General features: G+C 39.1%; 1 pseudogene across 1 annotated transcript; it reads right to left on the reverse strand.

Annotated features, from left to right (window-relative positions):
• Positions 1 to 265: 265 nt before the first annotated feature.
• On the reverse strand, positions 266 to 4217 carry LOC149818370 (putative E3 ubiquitin-protein ligase XERICO pseudogene; annotated as a pseudogene). Its single transcript, XR_016427110.1, has 2 exons — positions 4063 to 4217; positions 266 to 1056 (listed from the first exon to the last, which is right to left on the reverse strand). The product of XR_016427110.1 is annotated as a putative E3 ubiquitin-protein ligase XERICO pseudogene (transcript).
• Between the last annotated feature and the right edge of the window lie 4840 nt (positions 4218 to 9057).

Consider the following 9057-nt stretch of genomic DNA (forward strand, 5'->3'; position numbering starts at 1 on the left):
CAAAGAGTCCAAACGTACCTCTTAAGCTCATAAAACACAGACTCACATGAGTACCAATTTCAAACCAGTTAGGCAATGCTCCTTGCAAATTCAGTGGAGGCAATCAGCAGATTTACCCCATCATTTCTTGTTTGCTAAAACCAAGAAATTCTCACTATGTCCCTCCAATCAATTCTCACATTCTCAGTGAGATGTGAGAAACACACAGTTACACAAGCATCAAAAACCATTCTCCAATCCCACATCTAAATTCTCAATAAAAATGTGAAAGACATTCTATTCATATACCAAAGCATATAAATATGTACAAACCTAACAGAGGCAGTGAAACCACTCTCATTACGTGTATAGCATATGGTATGACACAGTATGAGTGAAGAGCACACAACACACGGCTGAACATATACACACACAAAAGTGGGAGTATCATTTCATCCTTTTACGTATAGTAACATCTATGTACAGTCACCAACTCAATTTGGTAAAGCACCTTGTGTGGTCAGATGCCATCCTTGTATCTTCTTTTTCACTTCCTGCTCTCCTATGCAAAAGTGCCAAGTATTGTCATTGTTGTGATTGATCCAGCATGGTAGTTCTCAGAATCATTACCAAACTTCCTCTTCCGGCATCAATGAAGATCTACAGAGAGGACAGGTGCTGTGCCAATAGTCCAGCCATTTGTCGAAGCAAGACTTGTGGAAGAAATGGCCGCACGAAAGCCGGCTAACCTCCGACTCTGGCTCGAACCGCGTCAAGCACACGGCGCACTCGGTGTCCTGCACACAACCGATGAACTTGAATGGGACCCCAGGGATCCGGTACCGGATGTCTTCTGCGAAAGACGGGAATGGGTCCACGGCAATCGGTCCGGAGGGGTTAACTTCGCCGGATTCTGAAAACATCGGGTCCAGCCTGATTCCTATGATTTGGAGGATGGATCTGAGGATCTCTTTGAAGATGGCGATGGATAGAGCTGTGTTCATTAGGATCACAGAGAGGACACCTTCTGAGGGCGCAGGGAGGCTTGAGAGCCCCATTTTTGCCGCAGCTATGGATCTGAAACCAACCAACCAACAATAAGAAAGAAGTTAAATCCCACTGTGTCCAACTGGGAGTTCCTTTAATGCTGCATTTAAAACTAAAACCATGAGAAAACAGAAAAATATTGGCTTGTGTTATAGAATTCGTTTATCCAGGGTTCAATTTTGAGACCAACGGCTCGTGTGGCTGGAGCGGTTAGTACACGTCACCTTGTGATGGGACGATGCAAGTTCGAATCCCTATGGTATAGTTGTATAACTGGTAGGGGTCTGACTAACCCCAGCTTTCTCTGTCGAAAAAAAAGATGGGGATTTTTTTTTTTTTGCCTGGAAAAAAGGCGTCTAGAACTAGAGACAACGTCGCCATCCCGGTGACATAAAACGTCAGGGTTAGGAGCCTCACCCCCAGGGCCTATGCTGGGTTTCATCGCCTGCGGAATAGAACCCGAAGCCCGTTCCAACTACCCTTTAAAATTGGAAACGTGGACATCCAAAAATTACATGGAAAGTAGGGTCCGGCTTTAGTCAATCCAAACACATCAAAAGTGTGAGCCGGTTAGAATCCCACCTAGCTCGCCAACATTTTCCTTGGGTCAAAAAAGAGCCATTCCTGTCGTGTCATGTACCCAAAAATTAAGGCTTACGTTAAAGAAAAAGGCCCCTCCCGTGGATGAGAAAGAGGGACAAGAAGTGTGTCAAACTCGACTACCTTAGACCATAAATTGGGCAAGACGGAAAAAGAAAACATCAATGTTGAAATTTGAAGACTTCTTTCAAAAAAAAAAAACTTGAGAAGGCTAGTTCAGAAAGCCGTGAATCTCTCTCTCTCTCTAAATCTTGTTACAACTCCACAAAGGTTCTCTTCACCGTGGATTTTACTGGAAAACTAGGGAGTTGTATCAAACAGGCAAACACAATTACACGGTGACGCAGAGAGAGAGAGAGAGAGACTGCTAGTGCTAACCACTGCATGCAGAGAAAGATGGCAAAACAAAGTTGAATCAAGAAAAAAAAGCAGAAAATATCATGAATAATACGGAAATAAAATCCAAAATCCGAAAATTCAATTCAAGAACACGAAGGCCAGACCACTAGGAAATCATCTATAATATTATTATTATATTGTTAATATTAGTATAAATTCAGCCGGTTAGAAGTAACTTCGCCAAACAAGCGGAGCCCCCCGTTTATGTGAAGACAAAACTACCGTTCAGTATATTGCACGCAATAAACGTAAAGCACAAAGCAAGCAACCACTAGGCGTTTAGGAATGGGATTTCGAGCTCACGTTTAGTCACGATCTCTACCATGGAGAACTTAGACACGTTATCTCTGCGGCTAAACGAAATCCAGCCGTCCAATTTTTTTTTTAAAGAATTAATAACCAGCCGTCCAAGCTTTGGAAAATACAAAGAATTTTTTTTAGGAAATTATAGAAAATGATTATCGTAAAGAAAGGGTCAACAATAAAACCGAAAGAAATCAGCAATTAAATTAACGAGAAAATTGATGATGATGCAGAGGATAGAGAAAGGGGAAAAAGAAATTCGGCCCTTCCTCGAAAACCGAAAAAAGGAAAATAATAGATAATGGAGTTCAATTTCCAGAATCCGGATAGAGAAAGGGGAAAAAGAAATACGGCTGTTCCTCGAAAACCGAAAAAGGGAAAATAATAGATAATGGAGCTCAATTTCCAGAATCCAGTTTGCAAAAGCACGCTGAACTTTTGGGTCAAAAACTCGAACAATAGATAATGTAAACTCTTACGATATTTCATTATTGTCAAAATCTGGAATTTCTGGAAATCATTAAAGTAAAAATTACAGGAAAAAGGTGGAATTTCAGAAAATCAGAAAAAGAAAAGAGTACAAATAATGTCAGGAAAACGCGATTTCCAAAATTCGACAGTTTCCAGACAGAAATGACAGATCACAAAAACAATTAAAGCTTAATTCAAAGAACCTCTCTTAATTAAAGACGTTTAATCTTCGGAATTCAACCTGATCGCAGACTCAATCAAAGAGAATCGCGGACGAACTCATAAAATCATGATTTTTCCAAACAGGAGTTTGCTATCAAATATCTTGGATCAATCTTTTTGATGAGAAATGATCGATCTTCGAGAAAAGAAAATTCTGGCTATCAAGATGAAAAAGAAAACCAGAATACAAGTAAATATCAGATGAAAGAAAGAAGAAAAAGCTTACTTAGTCCACACTCGGCAAACAGGAAAAAGCAGAGAGAGAGAGAGACGAAAGAAATACAGATAAACCGTGTGTGGTGAGAGAGAGAGAGAGAGAGGCAATATTACAATATGAAATTGTGGGCGTTAGGTTGCGGAGCTCGAGTCCCCGTCATTAAATTTGGTTAAGAGAGAGCGGATGCATCCGGATGAGAACCATGGAGCCAGCAAGCCGTCGACAGCCGACGTACGGCCTCTGAAAACGAGATCTCACCAAATCCGCGATTACGAAAGCCAAAAACGCGAAAAGAGGAAAGAGAAGTCGGAAAACAAGAAAACCTGAACCAAATCACGCATTTGCTTCCGAATCTTTTCCGAGTCGGGTGTACAAAACAGAAATGGAAGAAAACGACCGGAAACAGTATTCAGGCCAAACCTCCGGTTTCCTTTTTCTCTTTCTTTCCTCTCTTGTTTTCTTTGAAGAGGAAAACTCAAAGAACGCAGAGAGAGAGATCATTTTTAACTCAACAAAGGATAGCACGATCGAGAAGCGATTTGCTGAAATGCCGATAAAGACACACTCCTCTGGGTCAAAACTTCAGCATTTCCCGATCGGAAAGAGAAGAAATCTCCGTTACTTCTCGAATTAATTGCAACAAAATCTCAGCATTAAAGCCATTAAAAACAGGAATCGGCATAGATTACAATTTCTATCACGCAACAGAGCAAAAAAACCACACAATATCACAAATATACTACACCGAAGTCCCTTTCCGATGAGATTTAAATGCAAAAACATGAAAAAAATTGCACGATACAGAAAGAGAGAATATATCATACCTTCTTCGAGATGCAGACTCTCCTGCTCAACGAGATGGTGAAAGACAGGGAGGAAAAAGAAGAAGATTCTTAGAGATGCAGACTCTCCTGATCAACGAGATGGTGAAAGACAGGAGGAAAAAGAAGAAGAAGGAGACCGGAGGAAAATCGCTTAGAAAGAAGGAAGGAAGAAGAAGAAGAATAGAAAGATGGATAAGTTCAACCGCCACAGTCCAAAAGGGGCTCACCCATCTGCCCTTTATATAGGAGAGAGGAAGGGTCTTTCTCTTTCCTCACCACCGCCCCCCACTGGACCTAACCCTAGTTAACCCTTCTAACCACGGTACCTCTCTCTCTCTCTCTCTCTCTCCGTTGGATGCGCTCGTGGCACGTGCTGATAAAACTATGAGGGTATTTATGTCATTCAGTTAAAATTCTCTATCTCCACCGTCCCCAAAAACAAGGGTATAATCGTCATTCTTTGTTTTGTCCTTTTTTTTTGTCGTGCTTTATGATGTTGGCTCGCTAGCGGCTCTGTCGGTGCCAAAGGGTCGGGTTTAGTTTGGATCCAGTAGAACCAAACTCAAAACTGATTTGAGATTATGGTATCGAGTTCAGACCCCGGTTTAATTGGACTCGTTATAAGAGAACTATACCCGGATCTTATAAGAATTCCATGAAGCGTACTCTGTAAAATAATATTTTTTTTACTTTTTTTACATTAAAAATTTATAGATCTTAAGTCGGAACTCAGGTGAGGCCCAGGTCTGGTATAAAATTTCACAAACCATACTCGGTTCCATATATTAATCGAACTCTTTGGATCCAACCCAGATTCTAATGAGTCCTTGTTTATCACCAAACCCCTGACATTATAGGATATGATACGGGTCAGATCCGGGTCAAACCTATTATAAAAAAAAATATGTAAGTGTTATTATAATGAAAATGTGAAATTTTCAAGTTTCAACATATTTGAGATTCTTTCTTAAAAAAAATCATTGGTAAGAAAAAAAAAATTGTAAGAAAAGAAAAACCTGGGGAAGTTTTGAAAAAAGGTTACTCTGCTGCTGCTGCTGCTGCTGATGATGACTGATCACCATCCATCTCAACATTTCTTGAAACTAACAATACACTCAACTTACCTCTCTAAATTTACTTTTTTTCACCTGGGTCCGAACTAAACCCGACCCCTTGAAGACAGGATCAAATCCAAAGTTGATATGATTAAATATTTTATGAGGCTTGATTCATGCACCTAGGCTTCTTTCTATACCCAAGCACATGATATATATACTATATCAATGATCCTTACATTTGTTTAAGTTTATTATTAATAATATTTATTGATCAAGGCAATGGATTTAGAAGAAGCTAGGGCCCTTTTTTTGTTTGTTTACGTTATTGTACAGAAGTTTTTAAAATTTATAGTGATGTCAAGCAACAGTCTTTCACATGAATTGCACATTACAGACATGTGCATCGTATACCTCAGTTGTTTTTTTTTCTCTTTATAAATGGAGAAAAAAGTTTGGTTCACCAAGTTCATTAGAATAAAACCCTAAGGGGGCATTTGTTATTCTCACTCAGAGGAAGCCTCTTTCCGATGAAAGAGCAGCTTTGAAGGGAAAGTATTTTCCTAAAGAGAGAGGTATGAATCCATTTTGACAAGAATGCGGATTTTTTGCATTTATTATGTAGGTCGCATGGTACATTTTCCTCTAGATATGTTTGTTTTACCTTTTGTAGGAAAGAGTTCCTAGTTCATACCAAAGAGAACCTCTTTCATGGAAAAGGGCATGAAATAAACTCACTGTAAGGGACTGTTTGCGTGTTACCGACACCCTCTTCCGCCCTTTACTTTCCGTGGAAACGGAATCGGGCCACCCCGCCCCCGGAACCCTTTCTGCTGAAAGTGGGAGGTCCTGGGTATTTTGGGCTCCTTTTCCTCAAGGAAAAGGAGTCCGCAGTTTGTTTGGTTATGGTTATGGTGGGGCCTGCAAAAACGCACGTCTGTTGATGCATTTCTGCGAAAAGGCCCCACTTCCGTGACAAACAAACGGACCCTAAGTCTCCGTTGCCCTCTAGAGATTAATCAACTTTTGCCGTGCATTAACGCCCATGGATCATAATGACAAAAATTGAAAGCGGCAAAATATCAGCAGCCAAAAACTCACGAGAAATTGAATTTTTTTTGCATTTTTTGGCAAAATCTCAGCAATAGAAAATAAATGAAAAATATAAAATATATAAAAATATTAAAAAATAAAAGCCACATTGTTTTTCATGATAAACATGCCGATAAAAACATCAGTATTTTCTTTTTGACAAAACACGATATTTTATGATTTTGACAAAAAACTCGCGAGAAATTACTGTTTTTAACTTTCAGGTAATTTTCACGATATTTTTTGTGAGAGTTTCATAAATCTGGCCGGACTTGTCACTATGGGCATAGATTTCAATCTCGCATTGTCCTATGTAACCTTGATGAATCATCGTTACCAGTTGAGTGGGGCCCCCAGGGGGCACATGCCCTAGATTTTAACTTGCATTAACCATTAAAAAAATCTGATTTTTATTATTTTTAGGCCCTCTAATTATACATTTTTTAATAAACAAGTGTTTTTATTTTCGAAGTTTAGTCAGAAAATTATGCATATAAAATTGTCTAGTGGATATAAGGCTTATAGGGCATAGAGTAAGGTGCTATGGAATCTCACTTGGACCTAGGCCTCGTCTGGCATTCTTAGTTGGGTCTGGCTGTGACTTGACCAAGGCCTGGCTCATTTGCATTTAAGCTTTGAAAAGTTTGCCTAGCTAGGGTTTATCCAGTTAGCTTTTGAACTGGATCAATGTCAGATCCAGACCTAGCTGGAGGTACATCCAGACCAGGTTATAGGACCCTTCCACTGTATCCAAACTGTGGACCCACTTCCATGTGGGTCAGCCATATTTAGTTAATACCCAGAATACGGTAATGCCCATGGGGGCTCTGCTCATCTGGTAGGTTCTAGATGTCATGACACTACAACAGAGCAGTAGATTAGCGACGACCACCTTTCGTCGCTAATCCGTCGCTAACCATGTTAGCGACGGATTAGCGACAACGCGGCGACAGTATGCTTACGTCGCGAATATTTCGACGCTAACTGGCGACGGAATTATTCCGTCGCCAAGTCCGTCGCTAATTGCGACGGAATAACGAGCGCTATATTCCGTCGCCAATCCGCCGGTACTAAACGGCGACCACGGCGTGGCGACGGATTTAATTCCGTCGCTAAGCCGTCGCTAGATTAATATGAATAGCGACGGAATCATCCGTCGCTAATCCGTCGCAAAAACGAAAAAAAATCAAAAAAAAATTATTTAAAAATTAATTACGGAGAACTGTACAATTTATATTTCCTGTACAATTTATATTTCCTGTAAATAAAAAACAAACCACACAAAAAAATTCATATAACAAGTATCTATAATAATTAATCGTTCCACCTTAAAACTAAAAAGTTTAATTATTTACAATTCAACAATTACAATTAGGAAAAATAAAAAAAATAGAACTTCTTCAACACAGTCCTCTAATCATCGCCAAGATTTTGTGCGTCTTCTTGCTCATTGTCTTTATCTGTCCCTTCAGCTCCACTACCCTGATTATCGCTAGCAGCCTACACAAGAAAAGAACAGTCAGTATTGATAAACAAAATATAATGAAATAAATTACACACTATATGTGATTCTATCATGTGCTCATGTGTGATCTAAGGCAATAAAAAAACTCTATATGTGATTCTATCATGCTCATATGTGTGCTAAGGCAGTCAAAAAATTGAATATGTGATTATAGCATGTTCATATGTGTTCTAAGGCATATAAAAAAACTCTATATGTGATTCTACCATGCTCAGATGTGCTTTAAGGCAAGCAAAAAACTATATATGTGATTCGATCATGCTCGTATGTGTGCTAAGGCAGTAAAAAAATTGAATATGTGAATATAGCATGCTCATATGTGCTCTAAGGCAGGCAAAGCCAAAAATTTTATATGTGATTCTATCATAAATGATATATAACATGTTCATATGTGTTCTAAGGCAGTTAAAAAACTCTATATGTTATTATAGCATGTTCATATGTGTGCTAAGGCAGTCAAAAAACAGAATATGTGATTATAATATGCTCATATGTGTTCTTAGGCAGTAAAAAAACTGAATATGTGATTATAGCATGCTTATGTGTTCTAATGCAATCAAAAAAACTTTATATGTGATTCTATCATGCTCATATGTGCTCTAAGACAGACAAAAAGTTAAATATATATATATGTGATTCTATCATGCTCATATGTGTGCTAAGGCAGTAAAAAAATTGAATATGTGATTATAGCATGTTCATATGTGTTCTAAGGCATCTAGAAAAACTCTATATGTGATTCTACCATGCTCAGATGTGCTTTAAGATAGTCAAAAAAACTATATATGTGATTATACCTGAGAGGGACCTGGAATCGAAGATCCCCTATCCTGAACAGCGGCCTTGATCTCATTTCGGAGAAAGGGGGCGACGGTGTATTAGAAGTAGTTATTCAGTGATTCATTAATGATCTCGCGTACATCATCACCGGAAAGAATAGTCGGCTGCTTGGAGCTTATGTCGGCGCAAGAAGTTGGTGAGCCGTAACTGGAAGAACCAATAACTGGTGAAGTGTTCATATTACTCCCAAACCCGAACACACGACCTTTTTTGGGTTCACCTGCTGCAGTCACCCATGCTGTAGGATCAAATGATGGATGCTGAGTAGCGTCTTCACCATATCGCTCTACCATTTGTTGCTCATATGCCTCCTACAAAATAATGTTTAAAGTATTCATTAATAATTAATGATAACATTATGATGACTTGCATATATATTGCAATGATTATTAATAGAATTAATACATACCGTTGTCGTTCTCGCCTTCTCTGATACGAAGACTCCCGTGGTCTTCCGTTTATGTGTTTCTACAAACACATCCT

This window comes from Nuphar pumila, chromosome 13 (genome assembly GCF_984573655.1).
Source record: "Nuphar pumila chromosome 13, dmNupPumi1.hap1.1, whole genome shotgun sequence".
Taxonomy (NCBI): domain Eukaryota; kingdom Viridiplantae; phylum Streptophyta; class Magnoliopsida; order Nymphaeales; family Nymphaeaceae; genus Nuphar; species Nuphar pumila.